Below are 17,928 nucleotides of genomic sequence, written 5' to 3' on the forward strand. Positions count from 1 at the left end.
AGGTCAGGATCCGAATGCCACCGTTCGAGAGCGCACCATACTTATAAATATTCAGCGCTCAGCGCATGCACGTTATGACCCGTATAGTCATTGGTCAAGGAGTCGGGTGTAGCCATTGGCCGCAACGCCCGACTCCACCATTGGTCGGCGTCACCATGACGTCACCGGTCTACGGGGCGTCTCTCTATGTAACGTTACAATACTGTTATTTCTATTTTTTTCTTTTTGTTTTTTCTAATTATCTTACTCTATTATCATTTTTGTTTTTTATTTTAAATGTTTAAGCTTTTCTTTTTTTTACCTATATGCGAAAATTATTAATGGTTTACTTAAAATAATTATGTTTTTTTACTATCAATCTATGTAACATAATAAACTGTAAATTTTCCAAATAAATAATAAATAAATTTTACAACAAGTGCGAAAGATACAGGATTAGCGAAAATCCTACGCGTACTTTTCGTTACCACTTTCCTATCAGTATTGAACCGAATTGTATCTATAGGTATACAGAAATTTACACGTCAAAAACTTGTGAATAAGAGATAAGAGATATAAAAAAGTCCTCTTAATTGTAATAGTAAGTGAAACGTAAAGGAGGTTTGTAAAAATGGATGCAATCGTGTCGCCGAAAGTGACCCCAGACTTTTAGACAAATTTACGAGATACGGAGACGATCTCGAACTGATCGATTCGACTGGTAATGATTCTTCAGATCACCGAAATGCATATGTTGTGTCGGATAATCACACTGTAGCGAACGTGTTAAATACGACGACAACGTCTTGTGCAGGCTGTAGCGGCGGTGGGGCGCCAAACCAGAAACCACACCGGCGAGAGGAGAGTGCGGGGGCGGCGGGAGGGAGAGGGGCGCGGACGGGGGGAGATTGCAGGTAGCTCAGGTGTTGGTTGAGGTGGGCGGCGGCAGTGCGCTCTGAGGCGCGGCCTGGCCCGCAGCCACGCGTCACAAAATTAACACTGACAAAACAGACCGGACACGTACATTGTATCGAACCGTGGACCACACAGTGTCACAGTGAGTGCGTGTGCATTTCGAGTGCATTTCATATTATTACGAATATACGAACGGTGCACAATTGGTGCAGTGGTCAGTGCAGATTAGTGCGGTTGCCGCGACACGAAATGATCCGTGTCATCGGCGGTGGTGCATCGGCGTCGACGACCCACTGCTCTGGCTGCTGACCGCTTTGCTGCTGCTGATACTGCTACCGCTGCTGCTGTGGCTCCTGACTGATTCCGCTGCTTTTCAAACTCGGTCAGTATTTTCATGGATTTCTGCTACAATAGTCCACTAGTGTTGTGTTTGATTATTGGTGATAGATTTACGGTGTTGATGTTCCTTTTCCATTTGATAGAGATTTGATACACCAGAGAAAGAAGACTTGTTTTCCATCATTCAAAATACAATTTTAACAATAACAAGAATACAAATTCTTGTTTTTGTCTTTATATCGTATCTACATACTACTCTTTTACTGTACATATGTACACTATATAAGAAAGCCAAATGGCTGCCACATAGGCGAGATTTACCTAATGTGTGTATAATTCTTTAGTATGAGTCAAAATTCACTTCATGATGTATCTTCATTTGTCCTTGAATTTTACTAGAAAAATACAAATCCATTTTAGCTTTTTTTAATGCCAATTTTTCAAAAGGTTTTTATCTACTCGGTATTATCATTTGTTAGGGGAGGGGGGTTAGCCCTACTTCATAATCGTATGACGTAATGAAAGTGATTGTTTAATATGGACGTTTATATATAAATTTACATATTCTTTTTAATGATGAGACCATTATATTATGGGTTTTTTCTTTCGATGCAAAACAGGGGTGTCATTTGGGGGGGGGGAAGAGCAGCCCCCCCTTAGATTTGAATGGGACTATCCAAGTTGTTTAATGTATTATTATGAATTTGAATTAAAATACTAAACCAATATAAATAGAATATTGAAACACGTCGATTTTTCCCAGAATAAAAATGTTTACTCCCAAATATATTTCGTTTTCTTATTTGTCTTGCTTTGGAAGATATTTGTAAAACTCGTTTATCCTTTAAAATTATTTTACTATTAATTTTATTGATAAAATATATAAATAAAAAAATGATTAAAAGAAATACATAATTAATATGCAAATACACTCATTTTTATAATAGAATACACCCCCCCTTAGAAATTCATTCCTTACTGGTCAAAAATTTTGCCCCCCCCCTGGGAAAAGCTGAAATGACGCTCCGGATGCAAAATCTCCAGTAGATACTCTGAATTATTTTATAGTTTTGATGACGTTTGCTTCTGAAATAATTTTCCCATAGAATTAATGATATTTTTATGGTCATTTATTATGTAATTCAACTTTAGATGGAAAATTGTTAATTCTATTTGATATACAACTAAATCGTTATATGTACATACATTCAAATTTGAAACATAAACATGTTTATAAAAAAATATTCAACTAATATTTTCAAGATCCAGTTAAGAGGCTGAAAACAGGTTTTCGTAAAATAATTGTTTTATAAATAGTAATAAAAGTATTTTTTAAAACTTTTCCTCATCTGGGAACCTTTTCAAGCAATCTGCACCTGCAATACAAGCCAAAGTAAAATCATGCAATCAAAGAAAACACAGCTCGTAAAGATTTGCTTATACATATGTACATGTATGTACATATGTAATTATATTATTATATCAATGAGTGCATCGTCAATTGTTCGGCAGAATGATACCAGTAATTAGTATGCATTACACGATTACACGCTCGTTAAAAGTGAATTTTGCGATCTAGGTGTAAGTAGTGAAATGTAACACTGACCGTATGTGTCACAATTAGCAATTGTTAAACTAAAATTTCAATAGAATTGGAAGTGACGAAATTGTGACTGATTTGCATTCGAATACGAGCGACATGCAAAAGTGACAAATACGACATCTGCTTTTACTATTTAATTTTATATACATACATAGAGCATTTATTTACTCCAAATATCCATTCTGCGGAAAAGTTGACCCATACTGTTCATTATTAAACGATCAAGACTTATACGATAACACTTTCTTTTTGAAAATAGGAACTATAGCTAATTTCACTCTTCGTAGATAATGATGTATGTACACACAAGTGAACGCGATTCATAAAATTCAAAACTCTTTTATGTACCTATATTTTTACATTTCATTATATTTGACTTTAAATGAATCGTGAAAGAATTTTCAAAAAATCGACCATAGGTCGAAATAGTCGTCGTAAAGATGGCCATTTCAACAGTGCCATCTTTACAACAATTAAATCCCGCTAAACCGAAGTCCCAAAGAAATCGAAAAAAAAATTAAATCAGGCGACAATAGAGTGAATCGAATTGCAGCAATAAAAATAGATCGATAATTTTGTGCGGTACACGCGGGATCCAATTTAAAACACAATCGGAACGACTTTTCTCGGAAAAATAACACAATTATGCTGGATTTCGGTTGATGTTGCGCAAGTGGTATCCCGCTGTGTAAGGGAGTCATAATTGGGACAATTTTCTCCTATCTGACAATGGGTAATGAGCATGAGAAGATTTTCACGCACTAACAAACAATGCGCGCGTTTAAAATGTAGAATATTATATATGAGAGATGATATTATCAACTGTTGAATAACTGTTGTAATTTAATGGCGTAATGTGGAATGGAGCGTGATGATGACAAGCGCTCTTGAGCGATCCTTGAATTTTCTCGCACCGTCTTATTACTGCAAAATATACACTATGAAAGAGAAAAATAATTAAATGTTTATATTACATGGTTACGAACGTTTATGGAATGGATTTTCCTTGATCCCGTATGAGTGAGATGAGCGAGCGGTTAAGACACAAACCCAACATAAGCAGTGTATTTTTTCATCATTTATTTTAATTGTAATTCAACTCAATTTCAACTCATTATTTTAATTTTTTATTATCATCAAGTCTAAAACCATTAATTATAATTTTAGAAAAATAGCCTATAGACATTTCCTTATTGAAAATGAAGTAAAACATTTAAAGTACATAGATATGTTACATAAAGTATATAAATAAAACATTTAAAGTACAAGTTCATATGTTGACTGTCCACTTGTATTTGAAATTCATTAAATATAATTCATTAACCTTCATCTTCGCGTGCAAAGTTTTTGTATGTAATGTAGATTTAGATATTAAAAAAAGCCTATTACTCAAATAGTATCTTCATAGCAATTAGTTATTAAAATCCATTTGGATATTACATTTAGTAAGAGCGATTTAAAAATTGCTCAAAATCTTAATGTGTTAGATATATTATAAAATCGCCTATCACTTACATACTCGTACGTTCCTTTAATTTTAAGTCAGTTTTTTCTTATAGATATACTCATTTGGATCGCCGTCGAATACCTTTCTCTTCTCAAAACCTGATCGATGGTATGACGTTGAATTTTTCAAGGTATTATACCACTATAGTAAGGCGAACATTTCCGCTTAGTTTTTGCATGCAAAATATTATCTTGCATTCGTTGAAAAAAGTGCATCATTCATTTGAAAAGTGATTTAAGTTATTTATGTATGTATGTACTATTTTAATTTTGAAAAGTAAGTACATGTGCATAACCTTAATAGGTATAAAGTATACATATACATATGTGATATGTTGCGAAAGTGATGAATAACAATCCACTTGTCGAATGAAAAGTTCATTTAAAACCGACTATACATATAGACAAGCGTAACGTATTATGAAAGACAACAGACCAGTTTGTGGGTTTCGACATCGTCTGAGTCGCAAATTTCAATTTTAAAAACACACGAAAATAAGGTCAGCCTTATTATTCACCTGTATCAATGTGAAGACTCGAATATACCTACTTGTAAATGCGAGTCGAAATTGCATTGTACGTAAACGATCTAGATAAAGTTTGGATCGCAAGACTGTTGTCGGTTTTGTTTCAAATTGTCGTTGCAGGTGTGAGTGCACTCGCGGCCGAATGGTGAATCTGGCATAGTGCAATCTTAAAATATGCATCTCGCCGTTAAATACTAGTTTCGAGTAGGAAGTGAACGGTCGTTGGGCGATTATCTCTAGTTGCGGTGCAGTTGAAGTGCAACGCGAGATGCATTTCGTTTGTAAGTTGTCACATTTCGGCGTCATTTGTCCTATTGTAACAATATTTATTTCAGGATCAAATGGTATTTATTGCTATTACATACTTACTTCTATGTTATATGAGTGTACTTCCATTTTAGATACCCAGTTTTGAATTGAATTAACTTTTATAGACATATAAGTTTCTTAAATATTGATCGCAGTGTATATATGTATATAATATCAATTTTATATAGATGTTACTCATTTCCTTTAGTAGTTGAACTCTTTATAAAAAAATCTTAATCGATGCCCCCCTCCCTGAAAAATGCGGGAAAATCGTTTGCATTGTTTAGTTTTCGATGATTAAAAAACATGCTGATTTATAGATGTTTTTACGATGTGACGATAATTATGTTTTCCACGTTCGTATCTCAAATTTACCACAAACTTTCTCCCCGATTAGGCTATCGTTTGCCTATAATAATCGTTCAATAACGGCACGTCAGTAATACGCTTATTATTTTAGAAATTTATTGCGTTACAAGCGTTTTTTCTTATACGGAACAATCTCTATAAATCTTGCATTCGATTATCTCTAATGATCATTGTCGTTCATCATACTTTCTTGAAGATACGCACTATAAAAAGAGTATGTCTTCGTTTACCAAAACGACTGTTTAAAAAAATCAAAGATTCGTTTCAAAAATATGATATAATACATAAGCTATGATTTTATATGTAGTTCGATCGTGTCGTCGAATTTGATCTGCTCGCTGTAAGCTTTTGAGGGTCACAGTGGTAATGGGGTCTGTCGTGCGACCTTTTGCTTATGAAAAATGATTACTTTTGTGCAATCCTATTGTTTGTGGGCTATACGTGTTTTGTTTTTCCTCTTCCAATGTATTTTCCAAACATTGTACTGATGCGCCTATACAATACGGTGTCATAAACCCATTCGTTGCTTTTATTGAAAAATAAACGGATATTCACAATACCTATACGTATACTTCCGCTTACTTTTATGATATATGATTGTTGACGTTTGGCGATATTTTTATTTGAAAAATACACAGCCTACGTATTATGATTTATTAACTTATTTTGTTATTCCATATAGAATTATGATCTCATAAGATCAAGGGCACTCTGTCGATTTGCTAGTGCATAATTTGATCTAGTTCTAGTGGGACAATTGGAGCTGAAAACGGCACCAGGGATATCATGATAAAAATTATCGAATTGCTCTTTCACCTGTTACTAACCAAGGTAGCGTGAACGGGTTGACATTGGGTCTCACGGCTCTGCGTTTGTGCAGCACATTAGGGCGATTGTGGTGCAGCCGGTGCACATTCCGTCATCAGGAAGGTCCACTGCAGTTCACCAGCTAGGAATGCAGCGGCCATGCCCCTATCTCTGTATCTGGCGGGCGCGTGAGCGGGCGTGGGCACACACCAACACCACCAACTCACACTAACATACCCCTATAATGCAACAGGCTTATCTCTAATATATCATTTTAGGACTTTTGAAGAAATTATAGTATCTACGCAGGATGGCTTCAACCTATATGATAAAAAAAAACTACGTATATATGCGAGAGTAAACATTAGCAATAGGAAAAAATGTGTTGCATTACATTAGTCCTTATATAGCAAGAATGATACTATGTACTCGGCCTGGTGACGAACAGGCGGTCTGCAATATTACTTCCGTAATATTGAGCGATGCGAAAAATGCACGAAATTTATGAACTGTATGAAGATTCGTAAATGACCATAAATGAAAGTATTGTTCATATTAAGCTCACAAAGCAAATGTATATTAGTAAAAACGGTAAAATAAATGACACTTTCAAATTAGACGTAAAAGCAAAACAACTACAAAATATGCACAATTGATTTTAAAGATTATTTACAATGAAAATACAAAATTTTAAATGTCCAAATATTTAAATCGAAACAAAAGTTGTATTTTTATAGAAAAGATTTAGCTTCTTTTGCTTTTAAATATGTTGATATTTAATTTATAGGCTTTTTTTAGATATCTTAAATGATGAAGTTATTGTAATAAGATTCGACATGTGTCAAAATTGATAATATATAATATAAAGGAACAACTTCATACATCAAGATGTATTTATCATTATATTATTGTTCATGAGTGAAAGGATCTGAAATTCACTCGGAATTGAAATTGAACAGTCTACACATGAATAGTGTGTGAATGCCTACGTATACGAATAGCGCAAATCATTCAAGGAAGTTTGCAAATCATTTCAGATCAGTATGTAGTGATTGACAGGAGAATGAGAATTATCACAGTTGATTTGAAGTTTAACACAATATGTTTTACTCGTATAAATTTCTGCCGAAAAAAATGTATGGGAATTTCAAGTCGAAATGTAGATAAGTTGTAATAATACATGTGTGTAGTTGAATTCGATTTTTTTGTATCATCAGAATACAGTGTGGATGTGAAATTACAATTTCCGCAGAGTGCGAGACGCAATTTTGTCAATCTGTGACCGAAAATGGTGGAAAATCACCGCTTCCGGTCTGACGAACGCTGACATAGGAAACTCGACAACTCGTCTGCGATTTCAACAAAACAAACAATCGCACATTACGCAGAAAGACAACACACGATCGCGGTGCGGAAAAACAATGAGACGAAATGAGTTAATTTGTAATAAGCGGACATCCGGGAAAGGAATATCACTTATTCAATTTTCGAGCTAACGACCGAGTCCTTATATTTACATTCATACAATTGAGTATAGAGTAATTAATTTTTTTATTTTAGATCAAACATTAAAATTTGCAAGTGGGTGCGTTAAATTGAGCGGCACGAAACGATGCATTTTTTTTAAATCTATAATTATTTATATTTATCTAAAGAAACTTGAGAGAGAAAATGCTTTTTTCCTCGTCACATATGAAGCTAGAAACTGAATTTCTCTTTCAAACAACTTGGTTTAATTAACAACTTATCAACATTTTATTATAAATACATTCAACTTACATATATACTTATTAACATTCTCTAATATAAAATGCCGTACATTACGATCAGGGCCGCCGAGAGGAACCCCGGCCACTGGAAAAATAATTACATACCCTATGACTAAGCAAAAATAAAGTCTTTAGATATATTTTTAATATACAAAAAAATTATCAGAACTATTAGAAAAATACCTATATGTTAAATGCTATTTTTTGAAATAATCGAATAAGAAAGTATAATATAACAGGTAGGATTTCAAATGGACATATAGATTGCGCGGATCGAAAAATAATAAACATTTAGCATTAAATAAATACATACAGGTTTTACACTCCAAATTGAACACTTTACAAATCAAATTAAACATTTTACAAATTAAATTAAACATTTTACAAATCAAATTAAACATTTTAATGCATTTTGTAAAAACAAAATTTTAAGAAATACTTACATATGTACATAAAATACCGTCAATGTGATAATTTGCCCGTATCTTACATATGTTGTTACATAAGACCAACAGCTGTGTTATTCAGGTTAGCAAAAATTTTTCTACCGCCATATTCACCAATGATGAATCCAATCGAAGAAGTACATATTTTCGAAGGTCAAATTTTCTGCTAGAAATTTGATGGCTTATCCAATAAATTGTCTAAATTTGGAAGACATTATAGATTGCATATTGCATAGAGTCTATTGATAGAGACAGTTGCATAGAGTCTATTGCAACTGTCATTTCTACAGATTGTTGTAAATATTTTATGAATATGTACATGAAACTACCAGCAGCTGCCGCAAAAGAATGTTTATAAATTAAATTTACGTAAATACATATATATGTATGTATTTATGTATCTTTTTTGTTTAACTGTACATATGTATTTACATGTACAGGGAAGTTTTATTGTTATTTATACACATTGGTTTTGAGTCTCTACACTCATTCAACATGTGCAACTTTTGCTCGTAACTAATTAATATATGTAAGAATATAATTATTGCAAGATTTTCATTAAAGCGGTATCATATTTTCTGCAAGTAGATAAAACCGCATGGTCAGGGGTCACCAACCGGTCGTATTACATGCGTGGCCATCAACACAGGACTTCCCACACGGAATTGAACACGGCAATAAAACACCATTAGAAAAATACCGCCGCGCTAAATAATATGACACCGTTGTGAAATTGAAAACGACACTGAATCACCGAAAAAGAGGCGTAATGAATACATCTTGACGCAACGCGGATTTGAGTAAAAATTACGGTGTTAAACTTACGCCATAAATATCTAACCTACGCGCGATTAAAGCCATTTTTCGGGCCGTGATGCAACGTCTTGAAGGTTGGCGATCGCTGAACGAGGGCCCACCTGTAACCGAACTGGTTCACCTGAGTTACGATAATGGCTTATCCCTTGAAAAGGGGTAACCAACCGTGCGTGGATTCGCCGGTTCGATTATAAGCGCGACGAGAGAAACCCTTTATCGAGCATAATTTATATGAATTTCAGGATTTTCATTGCGGCCGGTAATAAATATTATATTTATGTTGTATAATTGTATACGTGTTCGCACGCTTAATTGAATCCTTACAAACAAGTACGTGTAATCGTTTCAATCATTTTTCAAATTGATTCTCATCATAACATGTGTACAATTTTCGTTTGGTACTTGTGCCATTGTACATGTGGACTTTTCACGCCAATTTTAAATTAATTTGGCGTAATATAACTTCAACTTATTCGATTCGTATGTTGTCGTATACGACGTGGAAATACAATTTAGTAAAAATTGCACACATATGTACATACATACAAAGCAATGTGAATTATTGAAGTAATTTTGTGCGAGATCGCGTGGGACACAAAGAGCAACTGAACCGCGCCAAGGCCAATACTTCGCCGAGAAAATTAATGATTTTTTAATCCAAATAAGATTGATAAGATCTCGATCGTGCGTCAAATGTTTAAGTGTTTTAATGCTCGTTTAACACCTTCAGCGCCGGACGTTTGCATCGTGTGCACACATTCGCAATAGGTATTACAGTTATATAAAGTTTTTTTTTAATTCGTTAGAGGTTTCGGTATTCGCTATTCCGTCCAATAAAACACCAATTACGAAACGTAAAAAAGTTCAATTCTATTGGTCAATTTAGTCAGTGTCAGATTCGAAATCGTCACAGTTCGAGTCGTTAGTGGCGTCGGATTGTCCGTCCGTCTTTGCAGACATACCTGTAATAAACTAGAAACCAATTTACGTTGATGAAAAACGGTCGTATACCGATTTGAGTTTATTATAATTTATAATGTCGATTCGATTTCGTATTCTTAGTATGAGAAATTTTTATTTAGTTGAAATGTTACCCACATGCTATATCTCTACATTGAAATCAATATACCAAGTATGTACATACATACATATATATATATATATACACATGCGAAAGCTATTTCCGGCTTACTGGTTTAAATTTTTCCATCAACACCGACATTCATTTTGATCTCTGACCACTTTTTTATAATTTAATACTATTTAAAATGTTATGTATATAAATTTACTCAACACTTGAATATATTTCAGCATATTATACGTGTTGGAAGGTGGGACGAGATATTCAAGCTCGAGTTGTTATTCCAATAAATAGTTGAACCAATTATTATCAAATAGATATGTACGTGTTTCGTATATGACTACATAGCTAGATATATTGAGTCAGAGGTCTGTACTACATCCTTAACCATAAACATACAAGATAAAATAGAGCGATATTACCTACATTATTTGACACTAGAGTCGAATTTAACTACTTACATACACATACATAACTATATATAACTTTCGATAAATTTATTTTGTATAATAATATTAAGTTTATATGAGATGAGAGTTAATGAGAGTGAAAACAGTAACTTTTTAACTGTTTAGCCTGTGATTTGTAAAGGGGTGGTAGAAATACGTATTTGGATAGCTATGTAGCCATTGCTTCAATCTGACTCAATATTCCGATGTAATTAATGAGTTCGTTAGTGATCCTCTGACTTATGCCAATGTTAGTTGACCCCCGTAATATGTATTTATATCAAAGCGACATGAAGAGTGGATCAAAATCAGATTACAATTTTTTGGCGGGCAGTAATTTCACTGAACCAACAGAACGAAGCTAATAAAAAGCGGAGGTTTACCAAATGAACAGTTTGAAAATTGCGGTTTATATTATGAAATTCGACGTTAAAGGGTTAATTTCTTATAGAAATCGGTATCTGCTGACAACTAGGAATAGATATACGCATGGTAATTACTCTTGTATGGTAATTAAGCTGTTTTTTGTCTGTGAGATTTAAGACACATACATAGTACTACATATTGTAGATAAGTTGACCAGTTGGGTTCGTGACTCACCCACCGAAGGTTTTCCGATTCGAATCTGCACCCACACCGATTGCCGATTTACAATAAACCTTTTCCACGCATTAATATATAAATATGGTACTGTTTGCGTAAGACCATTGTTCGATCGAGAGAAAAAATTTAAATGCGAATAAGCATATATATGTACATATGAGGACTCTTGGCCTTGATTCAGCAGCAGCCCGGTTAGATTGATCCCAAGTATGCATTTATAATAAATAATTGGTTCGTCGATTGTTGTCTACTTCTGACCTTTGCTTTGCGAAGAAATGTGAAGGGGACTTGCAGTTATCCCTTTGTTGGCGAGTGCGTTCCGGTTTAATGCACCTTTCTCATTATGCAATGAATGACTTTCGTCGATGCAACGATGCTTCCAACTTTGCCTTTTCTCATTTTCAACTTCAAGGGATGTTTGCTCGAGCATAGAATCATCAGTTTTCTCAACGTATGCGTGAGTAGATATATAAATCTTTCATGTACTATCGTGTAATGCAGATGTAGCCAATCTGTAGTTATTTCTTATTATCAATATATATTAGATCTTATCAATCTCCGGATATGACAGAAGGTCTAACGAAAACGAAATGACGATCGGTTTGCGGTTTTGGAGCGCATCAGCTTCACTTCTGAACAATGGTCGTTCGGAGATTGGATAACGGTAACGGAAACGGACCAGATCTCACGTTAACGATAAAAACCGAACCGTCCGAAAAAAGTAGCCGCAACTTCTTCGTTTTGTTATTCGGTGAGCTCGTTGGTCTCGGAGATACCGAAGTACGCATAAAATTTAAACTAATAGGCATCTGACTGAAAAATCGTACGTCCCCTCTCCGACCTCATGAAAGAAATCAATTATATTGAAAATATCGGAGAATTTAACGGATTTTATCTAACAATATTACATTGCATCACACCGTTAGGTTTGTTATTTGCACAATATTGTAAGCCGGTTCTGCAACAAAAAATATAAATAAATAAATAACACAGCTACAGTATGTGACTGGAGTAAAAAAATATTTTTAAATCGCTTATCGCAAATCGTAGAATGTCAGTTCACGTGCATATACCGGCATATTGATAAGAAAATAGAATAACATTTAGTCGTATAATACACCTAAGTATTCGTACAATATTATAGGTCATTGTATAAGTAATAAAAATACATAATATTGTACATATGAGCCGTTATATTTGAAAGTGGCGGAAGTACAATTTTCAGTTCCAAAAATACTATTTCTGTTTAACTAAATTCACTAAATGTTATCACTTATTTTTATTCGATACATCCAGAATCTCGGAAAAGCAGAATAAACGCAGAATAAAAGAGGCCGCCAGTATTTTCAAATATTGTTAAACGCAAAACATTTTATTTGCGAGCAACAGTTTTTATAGCAAAATTTATGAAATTTTTAATACTAATTTATTATTGATATTAAAAACATTTTATTCAAATAAAAACATTTCAATTGTTCTTTTCCATATAAAACTGGACTTTTTTTTATTTAAGGTCTTTTCAGTTTGTTTATGATTACAGAAAAATATTGAAACAACTGACTTGTTTATTAATATTAACAGTATTATTCATCGAGTAGGATTTTACCGAGATAAATATAAATGTATTAATCGTGTGATTACATTATTCGGATTATTATTTTATATTTAAAACGTTCACATAGTTTGTACAATATTCTAGCAAATAATTTATTACTATGTACATAGATGTATTTACTTCACAACTTGAAACATCACATAAGTATCTTAAGACATACAATGTTGTCTGTTCTATCAACCATTCCACAATATGTATATTTTTTGTGACATGGACTATGGAACTCGTGGCTGTCGGAAGATCTAACTGACAATTCGTTCGGTTGTTCACATTTTTTTCACAGTTCAAATAGTGCATTCAAATTTTCAAGTCACACATTTAAAAATACCACATTGTAGTTTCAATTTGTTATTTATTAGTACAATTAATTACAGTATTGAAGCCCAGCGCGACCGTGACCGTTCCGTATAATTACTTTTTACGCCGTTTGATCGATTTCGTGAAAGTTATGAAACTAACAATTTCCAACAGCTGATGGATGACGAACGTTATTTAATTTTCACCGCGAGATAAATGTGCCCATCCACACGGTCATTTTCACTAAAGAAATGGATAAGTGGAATCGATCGATTTTCCCTTTAATATTATCACTTCAACCTAAGCGTGTCTATTGGGCCGAAATTGCGTATTCAATTGGCAGGTTTCGTATAAATTATAAGGTGAACGGTGCCGCGGACGAATGTCAAATGTCGACTCGGCGTCAATTTAATATGGTTTTCAAATGTCAGTTGTTTCTGATATGTACGTATTATGGAAATGTGGTCGGATTAAACCGCTCGTACAATTGTTTCCGTAATGCGAATCTTCCTATGTCGAAATTAATATAACTAAACATTTGTTGCACGCTCTATTGCGGTTCGCCGACAGTGCTTTTCAAGTGACTCAATTTAAATCTTCGTATGTGATAAAAATTTCTGACGTTTCTTAAGATATGTATGTAAATATCAAGACATCTTGTCGGATACGCCTATTAATCATTAATCATCAACGCGAAGTTTGCCGCTAACGTACGAACATTACTATTATAAAATAACGGAACGTGAATTTTTCGACTTGGCGGCATGAAATGAAAAAATCTCGAAAAACCTTTTTCCAAATCACGATTATTATTACTTACTACACTGGCGATAAAATAGACAAAATGAAATTTTCCGTTTTTGACTTTTATTGCCCGCTCGTTCTCGTGCTGAGAGGCGATTCGATAAACTTCTCCAGACTATATGTATAATAAAAGCCACTTTCTATTCGCGTAATAAAAAATCGACATCAGTCACCTCTTATTGAATAATAAAGTGTCCGAATAATGAATGGAATTTGTTAGAAAATTTACAGATGGCACGTCCGAGAATCACAAACGAATTCAACGCGCGTTTTGTTTGATAAAGAGATGCCGAGAATTTTTGAAATTCCTACTTTTAATTATACGTTTGAACAGCTGCCTCAATTTTTGTAAAAATTTTATTAAAATAGACAATTTCGTATCGCGAGACTGCTTACTGTAATTTGTTTCAAAGTCATAATATTATTGTGTCATCTTGGAACTAGCCTTGAACAGTCAATCCATCTATTTTTCTAATTAATTTTATTAAAATTTCAACATACATAAACTTCACTTTTCCATCTCCTCATTCTACTCGTGTCGGAAGATCTCGTCTTATATTGGATCGGTAACAATATTTTAAATGATGTGTTAAATGTAAATCGAAGTTTGAATCCGAAAAAAAAAATACATACCGGAAAATCATTTGATTGTTTGATTTAAGCATCTTGCCAATGTAACGACAAGATTGTTTTTCAAGGATGTTCAAAACACACAAAAGCTTTTTTCTTATGATTGTTATTCATGAATTGAAAGCTCAGGATGCTGCGATGAATATGCTAGCATGACGCATCAATTCGTAATACTCGTTTTAAATCTGATTTCGCCATCTTATTATATTTAATTTGAAGTCTCAACTGGAAATCTCATGATCTTCTTATAGGATTTTTTTTGTTTGACTAAATTTTCTTTATAAAAAATAAAAGTGCCATTTGAAAGCTGATAATTGTTTGGAAATCGATGTTTTTTATTAAAATTTTGTATCTCTCGCCCTTTCTTTTATACTTTAATGTGTTCGACGCTAGTACATAGTGCCAAAATTAAAACCGTTCCAATTTAATCGAGTTCGTAATGATAAATGAGCCTCAATAATATCATAATTGGATTATACATATAGAAAAAATAACGTAATTGCATATGGAATTTGAGTGTAATTGTACGGAATGGGGCGTTCGTTACTTCGAAGCACTGACAATCCATCACTGGACGACGTCTAGCACAATCCGCTCTAGAAACGGTTCCAACTCCATTGTCTGACTAGAAAAACTCAACAAACGCGTTAATTAATAATGCTAATGAAAGCTGCCGAGGTCAGAATCCAAGCAGAGCTAACCTTTGGGCAAAGGCGATTGCGGTTCGAATGCGATATTGCAAGTAGTGGGGTTCGAACTCGAGAATTTTAGTGGAGGCAACGTCAATTTGAACGTTGTTACTACATTATATGGGTATATTTATATACTCGCTTCGGTCATTATGAGCAAAGTGTCCAATTAGCGGAAATAAAACCCGCTTAATTTTTTATCGTCCTACAATGGTTTCTTGTTTGGGTATAAACGAGTGGCCATTCACGTGTGCGATTAAAAGTCGGACAATATCAATGGTCCAAACAGGTGGTAGGCAGAGCGGGTCTTATTCAACAATCACGATCTATTATTGTAACATATATCGCGTCATACACAGTATGCTCCGAGAGAGGGGACGTAATGGTAAATAGTCGTGACTTAGACCTCACGGTCATCTCATGAAGCCGAAAAATACACCACATTGTTTTTAAGTCATTTAGCCAAATTAAATTTTGCATAATTAAACAGAACAGTCATATTCTATATGGTTGGTTATTTGATTTGAGAAACTAAAATTTGAATGTAAACTCTAAAGATTCATGATTGGGGAAAAATTAATGCGGATTAGGATTGGGCTGCCAGACGTCTTGGTTTTCCGGGATTTTCCCGGTTTCACGCCTTTGATTCCGATGTCCCAAAAGGACCTTTCAGGGCAGCTAAATGTCCCGGTTTTAAATAGCTGCTTATTGACCCTCATTGTTCACAAATACCCCCGCAGTTTTGAAACTGCAAAATATGCCATAAATCTCAATCTCACCATGGATCGTAACCACATTCATGGTTAAATAAAAAGCGAGAAAAGCGAGATTGAGAATATCAAAATTTCTCTCAAAAATCTTTGGCAATATATAATTAATTTCATTTAGTATTAAAATAATAATAACGAAATAAATTGAAAAAAAAAATACTACATATTTTATAAAATGAAGGATATTTACGCTTTTTACAAGGTTTTTCAACATTCTTGTAATATCTGTGCTTATGCACCTTTTTTAATTCTTGTTTTCCTGTTTTAATGATTAGGATTATTAATTTATTGATACAAAAATAAAAATTGATAATGATAAAAAGCGTCGATACTGATAAAAAGCTTCATACTGTTAATAAAAATTATTGATACTGATAAAAAGCTTTGTTTCGAATGTTTAAATATGTATATTTATTTCGTTTTTCCTGATTTTCTCTATCTTCGAGATAAATCGAAAATCTATAGATAGATATACAAACTTTTTTATATGTTTTTTATTACTCTATTGTGAAAGTATCAATATACATATGCACTATATTTTCCTCAGTACATTATGAATAATATTAAATATTATATATTTTTTCATGATAATTATTATATACTAGTGAAATCGTGTAGATTTCTCACCTCTCTTTAATTTTGTTTCGGTTGATTGTAGCTTTTTTTTTTTGAACAACTTTGATCACCCTGTGATGCACATTGTACCTGGATATCCAATCACGCGAGATGAATAAATTGTGCGATTATCTAATTGATGTGTCGTGTAATACGAAAGAGCTCGTTAGAGCCGAAGATCATCCGTGCCTCATTAGCGTGCGACCGGCCGATGAAAAAGTCGAATCCTACGCAAAACCGTCGCCTAAAAAGCAACTTTAAACCCCGATTAAACGAATTTACGATCGTGGCTAGAGATCGATGGATATCACCGTATCGCGTGTGGTCTTCTCCGCAGCAGGACTTCTGGGTCGACGCTGGTTGTGCAGACATGACGTCAATATTAACCGTTGTTTGGGTGGCTTTCGGAGACTCTGCTCGCATACAAATGTGTGTACAAGCCATTGCCACTCCCACAAATTGTTATCCGTCATGATGTTCATGCTCGTTCAGAGAAGACGTGCTTAAAAATTCATGTTTGTGTAGTAATTCTAATCTTTAGAGTGCACTGTACATATGTATGTATGCTAATGCGAATGTGTCGGTATTGTGAAAAATCTATGTTACAATTCCGTTAGGGTGAACGTATTTTGGAGATGTTAATGTGCTGAAGTATCGTGTTGTTTCAATACATAATCTTAACACTAGTCGATTGATAGTGTTAAGATTATGTTGGTATTATATTGTTGGAGAGTTAAATTTGCTAGTAGGCTCTTTACGTCTACCGTATACAATATTAAAAATCAGGTGTTTGTTTGATGTAACTAATGATTTTCAGAATTCGCATAATTCAACAGACATTTTCTTTTGTAATAAAAAAACATATGTACATATATGATATTCCAGGGTAGACTATAGCAGCCATATTTCTTAGTAGACCGGGATGCAGATGCCGATCTCAGTTTGTAATTGGCAATTTTTGCCTTAGTTCATTTTTCCAGTATTAATTAC

The 17,928-nt window shown here is 33.9% G+C and overlaps 1 protein-coding gene across 1 annotated transcript in view; it reads left to right on the top strand.

Annotated features, from left to right (window-relative positions):
- The first annotated feature begins 882 nt into the window (after positions 1 to 882).
- The window catches only part of Cad99C (cadherin 99C), a 69,792-nt gene continuing 52,746 nt past the window's right edge, over positions 883 to 17,928 (top strand). The window contains exon 1 of the mRNA XM_077429600.1: positions 883 to 1,276. The gene's annotated coding sequence lies outside the window, so the exon portion shown is untranslated. The remainder of the gene's footprint in view (positions 1,277 to 17,928) is intronic.

Source organism: Arctopsyche grandis, chromosome 4 (assembly GCF_051622035.1).
Source record: "Arctopsyche grandis isolate Sample6627 chromosome 4, ASM5162203v2, whole genome shotgun sequence".
Classification (NCBI taxonomy): domain Eukaryota; kingdom Metazoa; phylum Arthropoda; class Insecta; order Trichoptera; family Hydropsychidae; genus Arctopsyche; species Arctopsyche grandis.